The sequence below is a fragment of the Melanostigma gelatinosum genome (genome assembly GCF_949748355.1).
Source record: "Melanostigma gelatinosum genome assembly, chromosome: 12".
In the NCBI taxonomy this organism is placed as follows: domain Eukaryota; kingdom Metazoa; phylum Chordata; class Actinopteri; order Perciformes; family Zoarcidae; genus Melanostigma; species Melanostigma gelatinosum.
Window position 1 is genome coordinate 11,725,836 of NC_136645.1, and position 20,318 is coordinate 11,746,153.

Sequence of the window (20,318 nt, forward strand, 5' to 3'; positions counted from 1 at the left end):
TATTCGTAGAATATGCAGTTTGTCACAGTTAAATGTACTAAACATTGTTCCGGTAACAGAAATACACCGTAATATGAACAAAAATCCATACCGTGATTTTTGCACTTATTACTTTTAAAAGATACATTTTGTTGCTGTTAAATGTACGGACCATTGCACTGGCAATGGAGGTAAAACGCATCATACATTCAACAGCCAACCCCGTATTTTACCATTTATTATTCATAAAATATTCAGTTTGTCATTGTTAAATATACTAAACATTGTACTGGTAACAGAAATACACCGTAATATGAACAAAAATCCATACCGTGATTTTTGCATTCATTACTTTTAAAACATACATTGTGTTACTGTTAAATGTACGGACCATTGCACTGCCAATGGAGGTAAAATTCACAATACATTCAACTGCCAGCCCCGTAGTTTTTGCATCTATCATTCGTAATATATGCAGTTTGTCACAGTTAAGTGTACTAAGCATTGTACTTGTAACGGAATTACACTGTAATATGAACACAAATCCATACCGTGATTTTTGCATTCATTACTTTTAAGAAATACATTTGGTTACTGTTAAATGTACGGACCATTGCCCTGCCAATGGAGGTAAAATGCATCATACATTCAACTGCCAGCCCCGTAGTTTTTGCATCTATTATTCGTAGAATATGCAGTTTGTTACAGTTAAATGTACTAAACATTGTTCTGGTAACAGAAATACACCGTAATATGAACAAAAATCCATACCGTGATTTTTGCACTTATTACTTTTAAAAGATACATTTTGTTGCTGTTAAATGTACGGACCATTGCCCTGCTAATGGAGGTAAAATGCATCATACATTCAACTGCCAGCCCCGTAGTTTTTGCATCTATTATTCGTAGAATATGCAGTTTGTCATTGTTAAATGTACTAAACATTGTACTGGTAACGGAAATACACCGTAATGTGAACAAAAATCCTGACCGTGATTTTTGCATTCAGTACTTTTAAAGAATACATTGTGTTATTGTTAAATGTACGGACCATTGCACTGCCAGTTGAGGTAAAATTCACAATACATTCAACTGCCAGCCCCGTAGTTTTTCCATCTATCATTCGTAAAATATGCAGTTTGTCACAGTTAAATGTACTAAACATTGTACTTGTAACGGAATTACACTGTAATATGAACACAAATCCATACCGTGATATTTGCATTCATTACTTTTAAGAAATACAGCCAGCCCCGTATTTTTTTCATTTATTGTTCGTAAAATATTCAGTTTGTTAAATGTACTAAACATTGTACTGGTAACAGAAATACACCGTAATATGAACAAAAATCCATACCGTGATTCTTGCATTTGAATGGGAAATTCCAAACACTTTTCCCATAGTGAACTATGGATTTTTTACCTAATTCAGCCTAAATACCCATAGAAAACAATGGGCTAGGACCCTGGAATTTTTACAGTCAATCGACCTTTGGCCAAAGATCAAGTGGTATGAAAATCAATGGGAAATTCCAAACACTTTTCCCATAGTGAACTAAGGATATTTGACCCAATTCAGCCTCAATACCCATAGAAAACAATGGCTAGGACCCTGACATTTTCACAGTCATTCCACCTTTGCCCACAGATTAAATGATGCGAATATCAGTTGGAAATTGATTGTTTATTTCACCTAACATCAAGGATTCTAACCCAATGGTACTTATGATCCGAAATGGCCTTTTCTCTCAATTTTTACACTTTAAATCAAAGTAGAGATTTGAATCCTTTTCCTCCTTAAAGAGGGGCTAGTGAATATGAATTCCCCCAAATTTTGCGGCCGTAGATGCAAGCTATGGTCCCCAAACACAGCCCCAAAGGTCAAAATTGAGGCATATTGCCTTATCTTTCGGCCTGTTTTTGGAAAGTGAGAAACGGCCCATTAAATCTGAGAGAAAGGTTGAAACTGCCTGAATTTTGCATAAATCATTCCCCTGTGATAACATGATGCAGGATCTAAAGCAAGATCTCTGCAGACCCTTGGGAAAGCTAACTTCTGTTAGCAGCATGCTAATGACTTGAATCCAATTGAGCCTTAAAGAGGGTCCTCTTTTGTCCATCATATGTGAATATTAGGACAACAAGCCATTTCCAAGTTTTTTCAAATGCACCCAACAGAGATGATTCGAACCAGATGGCACTTATTTTCCCAAATGGCCGAAAGCCAGTTTTCACCAGTCGTTTCTCTAACTTTTTATACTTTAAATCAGGGTAGAGATTTGACTCATTTTCTCCTTGGGAAACCCTCATCACCATTACCTACCTATAATCTGGACTTCGTAGCTGCAAGTTAAGGTCCCCAAAAACAGCTCCAAAGGGCTTAATTGATGCCTTATTCCCTTATATGAGTGGATTTTTTGACATATGCAAGAATTGCCATAATCTCTCAAATATGGGTCCCAGAACCCACAGATTAGCGAACAGCATGTCCAGCGGCGTTGGCAGACCTACAGAGCGGCCCCGTCTGAAGTCACGTTAACCTAATTCATGCAAGAAACGGCATTTCGAATTTTCTGTATGCATAACACATGTGGAAACTTTGACAATAAAGTGAACTTTGACTTTGAATATAGATTAGACCGGACCGTGTACGTTTTAGTGATCTGTTTTACCGTTAATTCGGAAAAACCAAAATACGGAAATACCATGGTATTCTGGTTTTTCGTTTCAAACCAAGAACGGGAAAACGGAAATGGGCGGTCGTATTTCCGTTTTTCGTTCTGAATTCAAAAATGGAAAAACCAAGAACCAAAGTCAAATAAGGTCCGTGTACGTTTTAGTCATCTGTTTTACCGTTCAGTCAAAAAATACGGAAATACGGAAATGCCATGGTATTCTCGTTTTTCGTTTTTGCAAATCCCTTTTTTGTTTTTTCATTTAAAACGAGACACAGAGCACAGCAGGTAACCGGGAAAGAAGAATATTTCAAGAACTTTATACATTAATTAATTAATCTGGGCCGATGGGAGTGCGTTAGCATCAGTAGTTGACTATATGCTGTTTAATATTCATTTATCTATGTACACAGCAATAATTAAGTTTTCGATTAATCGGTGCATTTGATGCAATACAGTTCGTGATATAGTTTAATCAAAGTAATTTTCGTGTTCAGAGTTGTAGGCACTGATATTTATTTTTCCACCGTATTTTGCTGTTGATTTAGTGAACGTGAAGTAGATGCAAAGTCAAAGTGTTTACCAGTTTTACCAGTAGATGACAGTATAAGTGTATTTAAACCATAGATTTAGTCATATTTACCGGTGCCTCTAGGTTATTGATACAGATGTATTTAATGCTGATTATTTCATCTGATATTTGATGTTCATGGTTAATTTGCATTAGTTGTATACATCATGTATTTACATGTTATATTTGTGTAATTTAAGAACTCAACATACATGGAAGAGCGAGCTTGTGTTCATGATCATGAGGCAATAGATATTGACAATTGAAAAAATAAAGATATTTGGTTTATTGTTATTGAACATTAAGCCTAAGCATAAGCAAAAGCATAAGATAAAACAACAAAAATGCACAGTATATACAATGAAATAGAAGAGTGTTAAATTAACGAACTGGTCGGTAGTCATTGAGGCTAGATGGTTTCCTCTTTCGTTGTAAATTGGATTAATTTGCTCTATCATCACGAAGGTCAAAGGTCACATTTTGCCTGAGTACACTGTGTTGGCCTTTATAGTGGTTTAAATGATCAGATCCCCTTCCAGGTAGCAGGTGCTTGTGATTCTATACAGGCAGTATGACGCGTCTTCTTTAAATAAAAAGTTTTATTTTGCTTTCAAGTCAATAAAGTAGTCAAGGAAAAACTAAGTTTGTTAGTGTAATGCATGCACAGAAAACACATTGTGATAAGTGTAACCACAAATATTAACAATATCTGATGTAATTGATCTTGTTTTGAACAATAATAAATAATAATAAGATTAAACAATAATAAAAAGTTATATGTTATATATTCCATATATAATAGTACATTGCAAATACATTGCCTCATTTAAAATATACTAACATTGTACATCTAACAATTTGCAAATTAAATCTTTAAACACACTTTCAAATAAATGTAATATAGTGCATTTTCGAGAGAGAGAGAGAGAGAGAGAGAGAGAGAGAGAGAGAGAGAGAGAGAGAGAGAGAGAGAGAGAGAGAGAGAGGGAGGGGGGCAAGTGGTCTGAGCACCTGTTGGAGGTTGAACTTTTGAACCCACTTCAGCGCGCTTTCTACGCGCCCTTTCTACGCGCTCAGCTCTGCTCTGCTCTGCTCAGCACCTGCACTGCTCGTCAGAGAGGCGGCAGTGATCAACCAACACATTAATTAAAAAAAAGCACTGGTCGCAGGTTGAACTTTTGAACCCACGTCCGCGCGCTTTCTACGCGCCATTTCTAGGTGCTCAGCACCTGAGCTGCTCGTCTGCTCTTCTGTGGGGATTATCCTGAACACTATTGAAGAACAACTGCCTGACTCCTAGGAACAAAACACTTCTTCTGGAGGTAAGCATAACTACATAATGCATTACAGTCGGAGAGGAGAGTAACAGCTTTTTTGAACTGACGTTACCGTACGTTTTTAAAATCAGGATAAGTCTCTCTCTACGAGGACAGTTGGAGGGCTGCTCAGAAGATGTGAAGGATATGGTGCACCTTCTTCTCTCCTATTTTGATGAAAAAGAGGAGAACCTCTTCCACTATGTGGAAGAAACATGTCTGGTAAAAGAAGTAGAAGTGGAAAGCTTGCCGGTGACACCATGCATCATTGTATGTGGTAAGTTGATATTTATTTTTACTGACGAAACCGTAACTAATGTAAGGAAATATTGCATGGAATGCACCGTCATGCTATAAAGTGCTAGGTGTGTTTCTTCCCAGTAGTATTTTCTTCTCTATAACGGTGTAATAGATTCATTAAGTTTGACCTATCAGCTTCTTTCCTGAGGCTTCACTGGGTTAGGGTTCTACTCCAAAATGAATGAAATGGACCAGCAAACACCAGCATTTTGAGCTAAAAATGGTTTTGAAGAATACATATTTGTTGTTCATTCTGTTATTGTTGTTTATTCTTCAAACACCTGTGCCAGCTCAAAATGCTGGTGTTTGCTGGTCCAGATCCACTTCACTTTTTTTTGGATGGTAATGGCTGGTTTGCTGTAATTATTTTCTACGTCTATTTTGTAGGAACCTCCTGCTATGCATCGAGGCAGTTCATGCTAAGTGTCGACGGCAAGGTTGTGAATGACCAAATCCCAAACTTCATTTCTGCCATCTGTTTGATGTTTGGAAGCTATTACTGCCTCAATATCCACTATCCTGTGGTTCTGGGCTCCACACTTGAGTTCCTTCAGAGGTAAAGTAATGTATATATTTTTTTTAATTTCTTCATTTCGAGCAAATCACTGTATTTAGTGGTTGATTATGAATTCTTGTGTTCACAAAGGTGTTTCTTCCTCATCAATCCAGAGAAGGGCACAAAAGTTGAAACCAAGAAAAACAAGAAGCAACTGTCAGTGAACCCAAGAGTCCTCACCCTCATTGCGGATGTCTCTGATCATGAGTGGAGAGAGACATGTTAGAGACGGACTTATCCAACGGAACTGTTAAAGGACCTGTGTGTAGAATTGAGGAGAATTGATTGGCAGTAATGGAATATAGTATTCATATATAGATTTTCATTAGTGTCAAAACTAAGAATAATTGGGTTGTCATTACTTCAGACTGAGCCCTGTATATCTACATAGGAAGCAGGTCCTCTTCAAGGTGCCAATGTTTACCGTTGATATTCAGAAAAGTATTATTTAAAGTATTATTTAATGTTTTCAGTTAGCTTTTGGTTTTATAAGCAGTTTGTATGTGTTGTGTTCATTCAGAACAGTATATATATATATATACTTTTGTTTTGGTATTCATTGTTCTAATAAGCAGTTGTTCAGGTTCTGTCCAATTTATGTGAACTGGCTTATTGTACATCGAGGTGAAATTACTAATGCATACTGATAACGTCAACAATGAGGTCAAAGCAACAGTATGTTTTGTTAGAGGCTGTTCTTTCAGTTTAAACCTGACGTTTGACCTAAGAAAAGATTTTACATTACATGTAGTGAGTTATTCAATTTTAGCTTGTTATTTCTTCCCAGAACAAACATTTCAGATTCACTAGCAGGGTAGGTAGAATCCAAGGAGGAACAGAGCTTCTTTACTATCCATGCATTTGAGATAATAAAGCTGTCCCTAAAGACAATTTGAGCCTTTGTTTCAGTGCTTTTGTTAAACTTCAGAGTAGGTTGAATGCAGGTGGCATTGCTAAGAAGAATTTCCTTTAAGGTAAGTAAATTGTACACATTTCTAACAAATATCTGAACATTTTTATTGGTACATGTGCAGTTTGTGCAGGAAATTAAGACAATTTACTCTTATCTTGTAACATTTAATTAATTTGCTCCTGCCACCTTTCAGACATTGCATTCAAACTCGAGTGGTTATGGACTTGGATGAGAACCAGGAAAACGGTGAGATTCTAAAAGCAAACAGTTTTTTTTTTTTTTACTTTTAAAGATGATTTTCTGTCATTTGTGTTTTATTGGACAGCAGAAGTAGAGAGACAGTAACCACAGTGGAGTGAGAGGGGATGATCTGCAGCAAAAGGCCCAACGGGAATCAAACCTTTGTTGCTGGATAACAATATGTGGTACGTGCTAAACCAGGTCAGGAACTGGTTTTATTTTTGATTGTGAATTTAGCCATTTCATTTTAATTTGCAACCTTTGCATTGAAAAGAGTAAAGGTTGATGCTTGAGATGATTTCATCTTTCACTTAAGAGGATGTATGTCCACCCCTTGTCTTTTTTTTCTCTTTATTCTTTCTTTCAGGTGTGATTACGACAATCAGCGGTTGTACTTCAGATGGACCTCATCACCCTCTTTGCTGTCCTACTAGTCTAACCTTGTGATTGGATACATACGAGTTTTGTCAAGGATAAACAGTGGTAAGTTGTTGTAAAGTTTAATGTATGTTCATTTAACAAGAGAAGGCTTTAGGGTCTTCTATTTTTGTAAGCACTGTGTAGCCATTTCATGTTCAAACAGTGTATGCATGTATTCTTGATGTTAAGCACTGCATAAAACGGCATTGCATAATCCAATAACCTTTTTTTGACATACTGTGAATTCATTTTGACTTTATTGACATACCATACGTATTATGGCTATTTCTTATTCATGAATCATATTTGTAACTTGACCTTTTCATGAAATCTTTAACCCTACTCTTTGTTTACCCTTTTGTAAGTTTGTTCTGTTTCACCCTCTTTAATGTTTTGTGTTTTTATAGTTTGATTGTTTTGTGTGTGAAGTCTGTGAGAACCATTTTGCAACTGTGTAAGTGCTATATAAAGTTATATTATTGGTGATGTTACTGTTATTATTATTGTTAGTATTAATGTTTTCTATGTTGTCTTTTTTTCTGGCTGGAGGATCATGCTAGCCCACAGCGAACACCAGATTGACTTGTGAGTCTTCAAGCAGAAATCATGACACCTGCCTAAAGTTCCAGTTTCCTGAACAGCATACCCTGTCTGTATGAGACTCTGTCCCACCTGTCTTCAGTCAAGTCTGGACCCAATGACTCAGACACCAGTCTTGTCAAGGCTAATTAGAGGTAAGCAGTGTGATAGGGGCAACTCAAACTTCACTTGTGGGCCCTTCTTAAACGGGAGATTTACGGTGATTTACGGTGAAGGTAAACAGTCCACCTGGGAGGCTGTGGTTGATCGTCAACAGATCAAGAAAGTGACAGAATCCATGAATGGAAGGCTTATTACTGTTATTGAAAAGAAGGGGGGGGGCTATATTGGTAACAGATACATTTTTTAAAATATCAATAATGTTTATTTGTAAATTTTGAGTTTGTTTATTATTCTCACTTTAACAGATGAAAATAAACAAGTGAGATAGTTGCATAATAATTGTGCACACAGATATTCTCCTAAGAAAGCCAAAACCTGTTTTACTTTCTTAAATATTCAGGTTTGAAGTTTATTAACATTTTGAATTGACCAATAGCACTGTAGTTGTTCAATAATAAAATGAATCCTCAAAAATAAAACTTGCCTAATAATTGTGCACACAGTGTATTTTTTGGAGGCATCTGTGTATTTAGGCTGCCTGTCGACATAAATTAAACACATGCTGATGATGCCTTATTGCTGAAATGTGTAGTTTTTTTTACCATTCTACCTGATAGTTATTATTTTGTATTAAGTATAAAGTGCTGGTTTCTTCTAGGCCATTGGAGCTCAGTCTAAGACAGTAAATGTTTCTCTGTGTAGGCATCATGTTGAAGCACTGCATCAATCTAACTTTGCCTTTGTTTCTGTTTTTGGGTGCAGAGAGGATCATTCCAGTCCACAGTCAATACCTGATGGTCAACAGACGAGTCCTCAAGCAGAACTGGTGAAAATACACGCTTCAAGTTCCAGCTTCCTGAACTTCATGTCCATGTGAGATGCTATACCATGTTGAGTGCCTTCTTCAGTCAAGTCTGGACTCAGTGACTCATTACTCTTGATCAACTCAGGGCAAGTGGCTAATCCTTTCATGTTTATTCATGGTTATCCTTAATATATATGGACACATGCTGTTTCTTCAAGATCTCAACACTGCTTTGTGAGTATATTGTACAATATATTGTATCAGTTCAACCTGTTTTTCACAGAGAATGTTAGTTTCTTAAGGTATATCAATGATGGTCTGTACCTTGATTTACAATATGCTTTACTTGATATTTCCTTTGTAATTTACAAAAATCAGAAGTTCACTGAAATCTATGCCAACCAATTGTATTACGTTCTACCGTATTTTTGTACCGTGATTCTTACACATTGTCACTATATTTTTTACGGTAAAGTTCTGGCAACCACAGCTGCCGGTAATTTACCGTTAAGTTGCATTTTTCAATAAAATGCCGTAATGTATCATACAGTTGTACTGTGTTTTTTTACTGAGAAAAACTGTAATTAGCTTCACAGTATAGTTGCTGTTTATAAAGTTATTTACCACAAAAATTTACGGTTGCCAAAATATGTACCGTGATGTATTATACGTTCTAACTTTATTTTTTACGGTGAAGTTCTGGCAACCACAGCTGCCGGTAATTTACCGTTTAATTGCATATTACCGTAAACAGGTTGATGAAATCTCTTGTTTTGTATAGTAATTTACCGTAAACAAAAAACTGTTCTCAACTGTGAAATTTACGGTTGCAAAAAGATGTACCGTGATGTATTATACGTTCTAACTTTATTTTTTACGGTGAAGTTCTGGCAACCACAGCTGCCGGTAATTTACCGTTTAATTGCATATTACCGTAAACAGGTTGATGAAATCTCTTGTTTTGTATAGTAATTTACCGTAAACAAAAAACTGTTCTCAACTGTGAAATTTACGGTTGCAAAAAGATGTACCGTGATGTATTATACGTTCTAACTTTATTTTTTACGGTGAAGTTCTGGCAACCACAGCTGCCGGTAATTTACCGTTTAATTGCATATTACCATAAACAGGTTTATGAAATCTCTTGTTTTTTATAGTAATTTACCGTAAACAAAAAACTGTTCTCAACTGTGAAATTTACGGTTGCAAAAAGATGTACCGTGATGTATTATACGTTCTAACTTTATTTTTTACGGTGAAGTTCTGGCAACCACAGCTGCCGGTAATTTACCGTTTAATTGCATATTACCGTACACAGGTTTATGAAATCTCTTGTTTTTTATAGTAATTTACCGTAAACAACAAACTGTTCTCAACTGTGAAATTTACGGTTGCAAAAAGATGTACCGTGATGTATTATACGTTCTAACTTTATTTTTTACGGTGAAGTTCTGGCAACCACAGCTGCCGGTAATTTACCGTTTAATTGCATATTACCGTAAACAGGTTTATGAAATCTCTTGTTTTTTATAGTAATGTACCGTAAACAAAAAACTGTTCTCAACTGTGAAATTTACGGTTGCAAAAATATATACCGTGATGTATTATACATTCTCACTTTATTTTTTACGGTGAAGTTCTGGCAACCACAGCTGCCGGTAATTTACCGTATATTACACAGGATTTTTTTTACAGTGTATGAACTCTTTCTGGCACTTTTTTTTCTGTATCTACGACAGAGGGATTCTCCTTCACTTATTTTTCCCTTTTATTCCACTGTTTTTTGCTGTTATGTAATTAGTGTCTGCAACTATTTCTGAACGGACAGAAACACAAATGTTGGGATGTAAATTGAACAAGCGGTATTCTTATTGCGAGACATTTTTACACTTTCGAATAGTCTTTTAAAACTACGTGGGGCTCTACAGTGCATGAGGTGAACAAGTGGAGGATGATGATGATGATGATTTTAAAATGCTCCTTTACCGTGACAATCTTTGGGGCGCCTGTTTTTCCACCATCACTGTTGAGTGACTGTGCCTCTTCATAACGGCACTAGAGGTGTAACGTTTCAGTTGTGACCGTCACTGTTCTGAATAAACAAAAACAAAATGAGATGATTGGTGGAAAGGACCTGCGATGAAGCTTTTGATTGATCTGTTGCTGTTTGTTCTGTGAAACCCAGAAAGCCAGTCTGCTTTCATACATTGTGGTTGAGATGCCATAGATACCGTGTATACATGTATTTGTGTTTTAAAAAAACTTGTGAAGTTACTGTAGGAATTATATTCTTATGAAAATGGACTTTCACGCTCTTTAGAAACCCTTTGACCAGGGAGGAGATGTCATGCAGTATGAAAAATAATATTTTATTACAGCCATTTCATGACGATATATTGTAAGAAGGCAAGCGTAACACCAGAAACCTTTGTAATAATCGGTAAGCGAATATGATGCTACATCCTAAAGTCAGAGACAATTTCTCAAGTCAAATAAAAGATAAAAAAGATGGAATTTATACAATAAGACTTCACAGTACCCATCACTTATCTGTCAATGCAGATGTATTTATTTTTGTTACTTTTTTGTTTAGCCCTTTTGTCAGTACTATAACCACAGATGTACTGTAGTGTTTCAAACATTTACAATAAAATACTTTGTACTAAGTTGTTATGGTCTGCTTGTATGACTACAAACACAGACCGGATTCCAGTTTTCTCATCGTTGTGATAAAGGTGAGTAGAAATATGTTGCTCTCAATGCATATTGTTGTTTTGTTACACTGTCGTTGCTGCCCCCTGCTGGACCGACGAGGACTGTTCACCTCCCAGAGCACCAATCCAAATATGGAAGACGAGTCTGAGGTGTGAGCATGACAAGGATAGAGTGATGAACCCCTGTTGGATCATCGTCCTCGGTGTGTGAACCCATCTGGGTTGTGTGCCCATCGCCGACTTCGGAGGCTACTACTGTCCGTGCCATGGCTCCCACTACGATGCTTCAGGAAGGATAAGAAAGGGACCTGCTCCTCTAAAGCTGGAGGTTCCCTTCTATGAGTTCACTGAGGAGGACGTAGTCATAGTGGGATAAATACTGGAGCTCTGTCTCAGTTCCTCCCTGTAATATGTATTTTTTAGATGGCTCCGTGTGAGAGTGACATAAAACGTGTGTATTTACTGTTAAAGACATATTTCCAACTTTATGATTGAGCTATTGTCTTTTCCCTCGTAAAAAAGTGAGTTGTTTTTCTTTGATTGATCTGCATCACTTAGCTTGATGTCTTTTGATTCACTGACATTTTATTTATTGTTTTAATCTCTATAGATTTCTTTCATTCCGCACTATTTTTTAGCATTTAGTATTTTCCAAACAGCATTATGTAACACAATGTATGAGGGCCGGGTGTGATCAGGGCCCCGTGCCACGTACGTGGCTAACTGATGTGTAGATTGCTTTTTCTCAGGATCTTTTTATGAGTTTGTGTCAGACAAGATGACAATTTTATACCAGTAATGGCAGCAGCAAAGAGTGCAAACTGCCAAGTAAGATAAAGAACTATTGTGTCACACTCCAGTCACTGATGGATTTAATCCTGACGAACAAAGTGTGCCATGTACAACTGTATGAACCAGTGAAATACACAAACCTTTTACTTTTTATTGATGAAATCATTTGACTACAATATACTGTGCACAGATGCAGGTAAAACCATCGTCTTAAACTGACATTACCATCAAATCAATCATCAATATAATCATCAAAACTATTTCAAACTGTACAGTTGGCGCTCATTCAGTGAATCACTTTTTGTATTGAAATCAGTGTAGTTGAACCGCGGTTAATCATGTGTAACTTCAGAGGTGACTCGTGCTGAAAGCTTTTATCACAAACGGAAACTTTACTGCAACCAGAACAGCTAAAGGGGATTGTTTCCTGTGTGGGTATTCATGTGTACCTTTAGATCTCTGTTGCGCACAAATCTCTTACAGCAAACTGAGCAGCTGAAAGGTTTCTTTCCTGTGTTGTGGCTCTGTAAATTTGAACGATTCTTAAAATATTTCTTACAGACTGAGCAGCTGAAAGGTTTTTCTCCTGTGTGGGTTCTCATGTGTGTCTGTAAATGTGAACGCTGGTTAAAAGATTTCTTACAGACTGAGCAGCTGAAAGGTTTTTCTCCTGTGTGGGTTCTCATGTGTAGCTGTAAATTTGAACGCACGTTAAAAGATTTCTTACAGACTGAGCAGCTGAAAGGTTTTTCTCCTGTGTGGGTTCTCATGTGGTTCTGTAAATGTGAACTCTGGCTATAAGATTTCTTACAGACTGAGCAGCTGAAAGGTTTTTCTCCTGTGTGGGTTCTCATGTGTATCTGTAAAGTTGAACGCTCGTTAAAAGATTTCTTACAGACTGAGCAGCTGAAAGGTTTTTCTCCTGTGTGGGTTCTCATGTGTATCTGTAATTTTGAACGCCTGTTAAAAGATTTCTTACAGACTGAGCAGCTGAAAGGTTTTTCTCCTCTGTGGGTTCTCATGTGTATCTTCAGAGTTCCACTCTTGCCAAATGTTTTCTCACACTCAGAGCATCTAAAATGTTTTTCACCAGCGCTACATCTTGAATCACTGACACGGACTTCATCAGGTTTCACATAGTTTAAACCTGACTGAGGTTCTCTGGTCTTCTTCCCATCACCACCCTCATCAGTGTCAGAAGACTCTCCAGTCTTCTCAGCAGTATCTGGTTCTGGATGTCTATCTGGATCCAAGTTCCTGTCTGGTTCTGGGCCTCCACAGTCTTCTCCATCAGCTTCTGTTCCCATCTGTTTAGTTTGTCTTTGATGAAGCTGTGAGGACTGAGCTTCCTCTTCTTCATCTTCACTCTTCACAGGCGTGAATGAGAACTTGACATCAGCCTCCTCCAGACCTTGAAGCTGCTCTCCTTCCTGACTGGTGCAGAGTTCCTCCTGTTCTTCTTTAATGTGTGAGGGCTCTGGGTCCTCCTGGTCCAGACTGGAGCTCCACTCCTGCTGCTCAGAGGGAACCTCTTCTTTAACCAACAACAGCTGCTGGACGTCTGCAGGAAAACAGTAAACACACACAGAGGGGTTACAAAGACATTTTAGAATTGAGCAAATAGTCTCCTGGACATACACTTTCAGAGTATCACTAGAACCAGATAATACAATAATGTAATCAACTTATGTGACCATGAACACATGAACCATTTTAAGCTGCAAAATCCATGACTTTTACTTGTACTTTAAGTTGAAATATTTCCTGTCATCATCAGGTTTCACATAGTTTAAACCTGACTGAGGTTCTCTGGTCTTCTTCCCATCACCACCCTCATCAGTGTCAGAAGAGTATCCAGTCTTCTCATCAGTAGACGATCTACAAGTATTAACAATTTATCTTCACCCACACACAAGCCAGGGTTGGGCCACATTGTGTGTGAGAGTCCTCATATTACACATTCCTTAGCCCATCGATCAGCTCAGTGATTGGCTGAACCCGTCGGACTTCAGTCAGCCACTTCCTTCACCAATTCACCCCCCTTCTTGAAGGCTGTTTATCTCTAAGACGGAGCTGGCAGTTGAAACTAGTTCTCTGTCAGGCTATGTGACATTTAACTGGGGCAAAAGCTATCCTTCAGAGTTCTAATACTTCTCACTGTGTTCAGACGAGTGCGATGAATGCACTAGAACTCACATATCCGCGTATAAGATGTGTTTAACATTGAATGAATATATTTTATTTACATGTACTTCATCTCATTGGAGCAGAGGCTGCAGTTAGCATACCCTGCCTTATCAATGTATTTAAAACACTGACAGCGGGAAGCTGTACTGCTCTCTCTTCACGTCTGTTTAGACCTCCACCTTTATCCAGGCCCAGCTCCACTCACATCTCAGCCCTGCGTCAAGCTGCGCTACACACACAACATCCTCTTCATCTCATCAGTATCTGGGCCTCATGTTTCAAGTTATTATCACCACGAAATCGCCTCATTCTACTTTGAGTTAAACAAAAAAAACTGCAACCAGAACCGCCGGTGTTCCGGTTTAACGTTAATGAGTGACCGCGTGGACTGAACCGGAACACGGAGGGTGATTCATGTTTCATCACGTTACGCTTTTTCCTCCTGATCTTGATAATGATGAGCGTTAGCCGTTGACAAAGTTCCGCATGCAGTGGACGTTAACTTAACCCAACAAGTCTGAACGGTAACGGAACTTAAACTTTAACGAGGGAAATGAAGACGGTGTAGACATCTTAACGCTGATTGGCCAAAACTCGACACGTCGCATCAAATATGTTTCATTGCGAAGATCACGACATCACATGTTCTCACTCCAATCTGAGAAACGCTGGCGACACGTTTGCAGGTATTACATCAGTTGAAGAAGAAAACGACGAATTGCAACAGAGTCTCACTCCAAACTACATTAAAAGTTATCAGCCGGAGCATGAACAGTGTTAAATAAAGTGAACCTACGTGCTCTTTGTATCCGGATTTCCGGGTTGAGAACAGCGTCCAGAAGTTCCCGCTGTCGCTTATTCGCCTCTTTTGAACGAGAGAGTTCCTCCTCGTACTCTGCTATCGTTCTTTCAAACAGACCAACTATCTCTTCAACAGCCGCAGTTCGTCGCTGGTTGATTAAAGATCTCAACATTTCTACTTTAGACATTTTCACTAAACCACAGAAAGTTGTCCTCCAGACGAACTCCGTTAAAAACACCGTTTACTCTCATTAAACTCTGACTGGGCGCTGTGTTGGTCACTTCCGTCCCCGTCTGTCTGTTTCCAGGTAGCATGCTAAGCTAACTTCAATAGCTTTATAGGCTACCACGAGATTAGTCCTCGTCCTCTTCTTCTTCCTCTCCTCCTTCTTCTTCGTCTTCTTCTCATTCTTCTTCTGGGACTTTAATGGCGGACTACAAACCAATGTTTAAGGCGCCACCTACTGGACCGGAGTGTGTAACATCATGCCTTTATGACAGTTATCATTTAAACACAATAATAATGTCATTTATAAATATAATGAAACAATTAGAAATACACTTCATATTGCAGTCATATTCTGGCCTTTTAACCCGTTCCATTCAAAATATTAAATAAAGCCCTTTTAAGCTGAACTTGTTTGTCCCCTGTCTCTAACAGTCCTTTGATGCTCCACTCCCTTCCTGTATCAACCACTCTGTTCTTCAGTCTTTCTCTTTCCACCCTGAACTTCCTCCACTCTATCAGCTCATGTTCTACAGTTTCTTTACAGTTGCATATCTCACATTTATCCCACTCTGTCTTTTTCATGATGTGTATAATGTGTCATTGAGTCCTGTATGTCCGAACCTTAATCTGAAAGTAACATCTTCTTTTCTACTTTTACTTCCATCACTTCTCACTCTGACTGATGTCTGAATTGTGTTGTAATTTCTACCCTTATTGTCATTATTCCAAATTTCCTGCCAAGATGTCCCATCCAAAGCTTTTACCAGAGAATGTCGAGTACTCCCAACCATTGTACAGGACAGTCGATGCTGTGTTTCCGTTAAGTCCACCCTGAATTCTAATCCAGTGTGATAGTGCTGACTCAGTTCTCCTCACATGTAATGGCAGTTGCCTGGATTTCACCAGCAATGCATTAATGGGTGTGGTTTTGACTCTGGAGATGAGTCAGAGGAGAACCATCCAGAAGAAAAGGTGAACAGATAAAAGTCCATTCAGACAGGTTCTAGTTGACAAGAAAATAGTAAGAGATGAAGCGAGTCAGTGCCTTTGTGTTCCGACTGGACCCCACTAATCACGTTTTATTATCCAATGCAGTGGTTCTCAAACTGTGGGGCGCGGTGGTATTACAGGTGGGGCGCAGGGGGAAATACAGAATATATATATATATATATATATATATATATATATATATATATATATATATATATATATATATATATATATATTATTTTTAAAGTAATTAATAAATACATGGCGAAATGCCTGTACTTTCGTGTAAATGTTTACGTTACGCCGTTAACAGGTTACGCATGCGCGACGGCCATGATCCTTGGCGACTCACATGTGTGGCTTAGTGTTCCAAATGAAGAGACATTTGGCAGGCGGGAACAGTGTGGCCTGAGTGTGTCTTTTGCCGTGTTCATTATCGGGACGGACAAGATCCTTATTGCATTAATCATGCGTCACATTGAACATATGAACTCACATTAAGACGAGATTCTCTTCTGCCCTGAATTAAAAAGCAGGCAAGACATTAAATAAAGCTCCCATTTCTATTTACTGTCCCAAGACTAGATATTTACAAAATGACTTGACCTCTTTTATATTGGTCCCAACAAAGAGTCCCAAGAAAATGAACAATTTCAAATAAAAACAGCATCAATGTGAATTACAGATGCCAGTTACTACACACAATCCTCTTGTTCATGTAAGTATATATTTGTATTCATCCATCTATTTGTCCCATTCATATCCCAGATCTCATTTCTTTTTCTCATTAAATGTGTGCAATACTGTTGGGGATACTTTTACACACACCCCTCATTTTCAGACGTGCAGTATATAGTACTATGTTTTATTTGTGTCACCACATTTTATCTTACTACATAGTGTTCTTATTGCAACTAATGCTTTTATTGCTGAGCCGACCTGTTCTCATCAAACACATTTAATTCTGCTGTTGACCATGTGAACCAACATGAGACAATGTACACAATTGGTGTACCAAGTGCTGCAAGTGCTTTTGTATTTGTCCATCATGTCGACACCTTGTGGTGCTCCATCTTCTGCAGGTTAAACAAATTACAGGGCTGACGTGACTGCTGGTGACTGTGTGTGTTCATCTTTCACACCAAAGACTCCCTGGGTTAGAAGCAGAGCTGACGCTACTATTCCCTGTGTTACCCAGATTCATATGGCACATAAAGTGAACATGACAAAGGGTCCTTTGTTCTCCAGTGGTGCATATATGCTCTCCCATGGTCCTATATGTTCCCTCCACGCATTATCACTGTACGACGCTTGGTCAGGACCCATTGGCATCACTTAGGTTTCAGCAGCAAAAGTACTTTAGATTTAGTTAGGTTTAGGAAAATATCATGGTTTGGGCTAAAATAAGCATGTTTTTGAACATCGGTTCCGCAGCTCTATAAAGCACATCATGAGAACCTGAAAAGGATGTGACCTAGCTATATTTGCTAAATAGGACATGAGCTATAGTGGGAACTTGTCAAAAGGAACAAGGCATGGAGTTGAACGCAGAGACCTGAGAAAAATGTGTCCCTGACAACATAAAGCAACTTAAAGCATTTTGAAGCCGGATTCATCCTCTGGGGACCTTGAATGTCGGTAGAAAATGATATGGCAATGCATCTCATAGTTGTTGAGATATTTTAGTGGTGCACCAACAGACTGAATGAAGAACAATGATCACCATGTTCACCCTCTTAGGTTGTGTTACATCAGCTTCCTCAAACAATCAATGTTTAGATCTAGATACCTGTACAACATATATGTATAATATATATTAAATATGGCTATATTTAAACTGACTGGTGTTCCTACTGCATGCTGTGTTTTATGTGCCGATAGATCTTTTATTATTCCAGCCCACACTGGGAGAGACACAGAAGTGCTGCACCCTTTGATGTAGATAACTAATATATCCACGACATAGGCTACTGTATGTCGTCATGTGAACCAACCGCCTTTTCCCAGGTACCTCTGTTGCCATGGTAACCAGGCACGGTGACACTTCCTGGTCCATAAGCTCCGGTGGTCTTCCTCTGTTGGGTCCCTTTGTGAGCTTTATGGGGGTTAATGCAGCACGGACGTTTAAGGCACAACCCCCTGTGCTGCACACATCCCCTGCTGCATTGCAATAAGGAGTTGAGATAAAAGGCTGAATTCAACATCAACACTGCTCACTGAACATGACTCACTACATTTATAATTGATACACACATTCATAATGGATTCAAAGCACTGATAAATACTTTTTTCAAAAAGAAAGTCATAGGTGGAATGACAGATAGCGGCTGTTTTACTCGTCATAATCAGAGCTCTCGTTGATCTCTGCAGCACACGAGCCCTTTGTGTTTTTATGAGCAGTGTGAAGGTCTGCAGGGTATTTACACACGGATACATATCTGATCTATGTACAGTTGTCTTACGCAATATGATGATTAAAGTCCCATGTATATCTCCTCTGGGCATGTTATTTTATTGGGTATGTGTCTCTCCGGGTATAGGAACAGGGCAAAGTGATGGATCTGGCTTTCCCCACAGACACCCTCATTAAATGCTGAGCTCCTGTGTACATAACATCCACATTTACTGAGATATGAGATATGCTGCACCATGAATCTCACCCAATCTAGAGATGGAAAATGTAGATATTTTACCCGAGGGTGTGGAGGAGAGGAAGGCGGGGAAACAGATTAGGACCGTAAAGTGGAATTATGTCTGCATGCCTGAATGTGAGTGATGGGAGTCTTGCTTAAAAGTGTTTTGATAAAAAAAGAACAAAAGCTGCAGTGATGTCCATTGTCTTCTGTGAACCTGTAGTAAGCATATCCTTTGATATTGATCTTTGAGCCACTTGGAGACAGAGTTGTCAACACAACTATGACATACGAGTTTATATGGTGAACTTAACTGCTATTGTAGTTTTAGTTACATTTCCAGCAGTTACTGAACACCAGAATCACTCACATGGAGAGTTTTCCTAATTCTCAAATCCACGGTTTTACTCTCTTTCAACATCGCAAATATTTTTTCTGGCATACTAAACAATATGGTAGTATGGGTATTGGCACACACAGAATGTTCCAATACGCAGTATGTCAAATGCAGTGTGCCAAAAACAACAGAATGTCCCTCTGCATATGGTCGCATTTTGCATTATACAAGTCAGCATGCTTCTCTGGCTATTCTGACCCACAATCCTCTGCGCCGCTGATATATGAGCAAGAGGGTCAAGGTTCGAGGTGCAATGGTATGACAAAGTATGTCCCAATGCATGCAACAGTATGTACTTTGCAAAGTAAAAAATAAAAAGTATGCGACGTTTGAAAGTATGCAGCAGTGAATAAATACAGGGAGTGCTCACAAGAGAAATGTAGAATCCACAGTCGTGAATAAGGTGCAGTCAGGTCAGCTAAACGTATGTGACTTCCCACAATCAGCACACCTGGTTGTGTGTAACCCCCTCTGCGCGCGCTAGGTGTCAGTGTGACGCCACCCTGCAGCATTGATTGGACAGGTTGCATCCACTTTGCCTTTGCACTTTGTGAATGTCCTCGCGCTGGCTAGATCTCGTGATACCGACAGCTCACAAACAAAAGTGTCACAGCGAACCAGGAACCGTCTCTTTATCAAATAACAACAACAAAAAAACAAAACGACCGGCCTACCTGATTCGGAGGTAGGTGGAGAAAAGAAGTGGTGAGCGTCGTGGGAGGGAGGGCCACCTGTGACGGCACATGAGTGGAGAAGAGCCTCGAGTCAGTCCCACTGCTAGTACTGCGTGTCGTTCAGTGGGTGTTTGTGTGTTTGAGAGGGTGTTTTGGCGTTTAAAGTCCACTTGGATTATCTTGCGCTCAAGGAAACGTTCATATCTTTCTCTTCGGGGAATGTGTACGTGATTCAGGTGAGACGCACTTAATATTTCACAACCGCTGCTTAAGACCTCTGAGTGTATCTCAATGCTTTCTACAGTGACACTTGTGGTGTGGTATGATTCTGTGTCGTCGAGGTGGAATATTGTTAATATCCTAAAATCTTTATGACAGTTATGCAATGGTCCTGTGCGGACTTGCAATATGCATAGGCTTTAAT

General features: G+C 38.8%; 1 long non-coding RNA gene across 1 annotated transcript; it reads left to right on the forward strand.

The window, feature by feature from the left end:
* The first annotated feature begins 4,432 nt into the window (after nt 1-4,432).
* LOC306786174 lies at nt 4,433-6,270 on the forward strand. The gene is made up of 4 exons (XR_013772466.1): nt 4,433-4,547; nt 4,634-4,818; nt 5,229-5,397; nt 5,488-6,270. It is a non-coding gene; the product is annotated as an uncharacterized lncRNA (long non-coding RNA).
* Nucleotides 6,271-20,318: the final 14,048 nt, after the last annotated feature.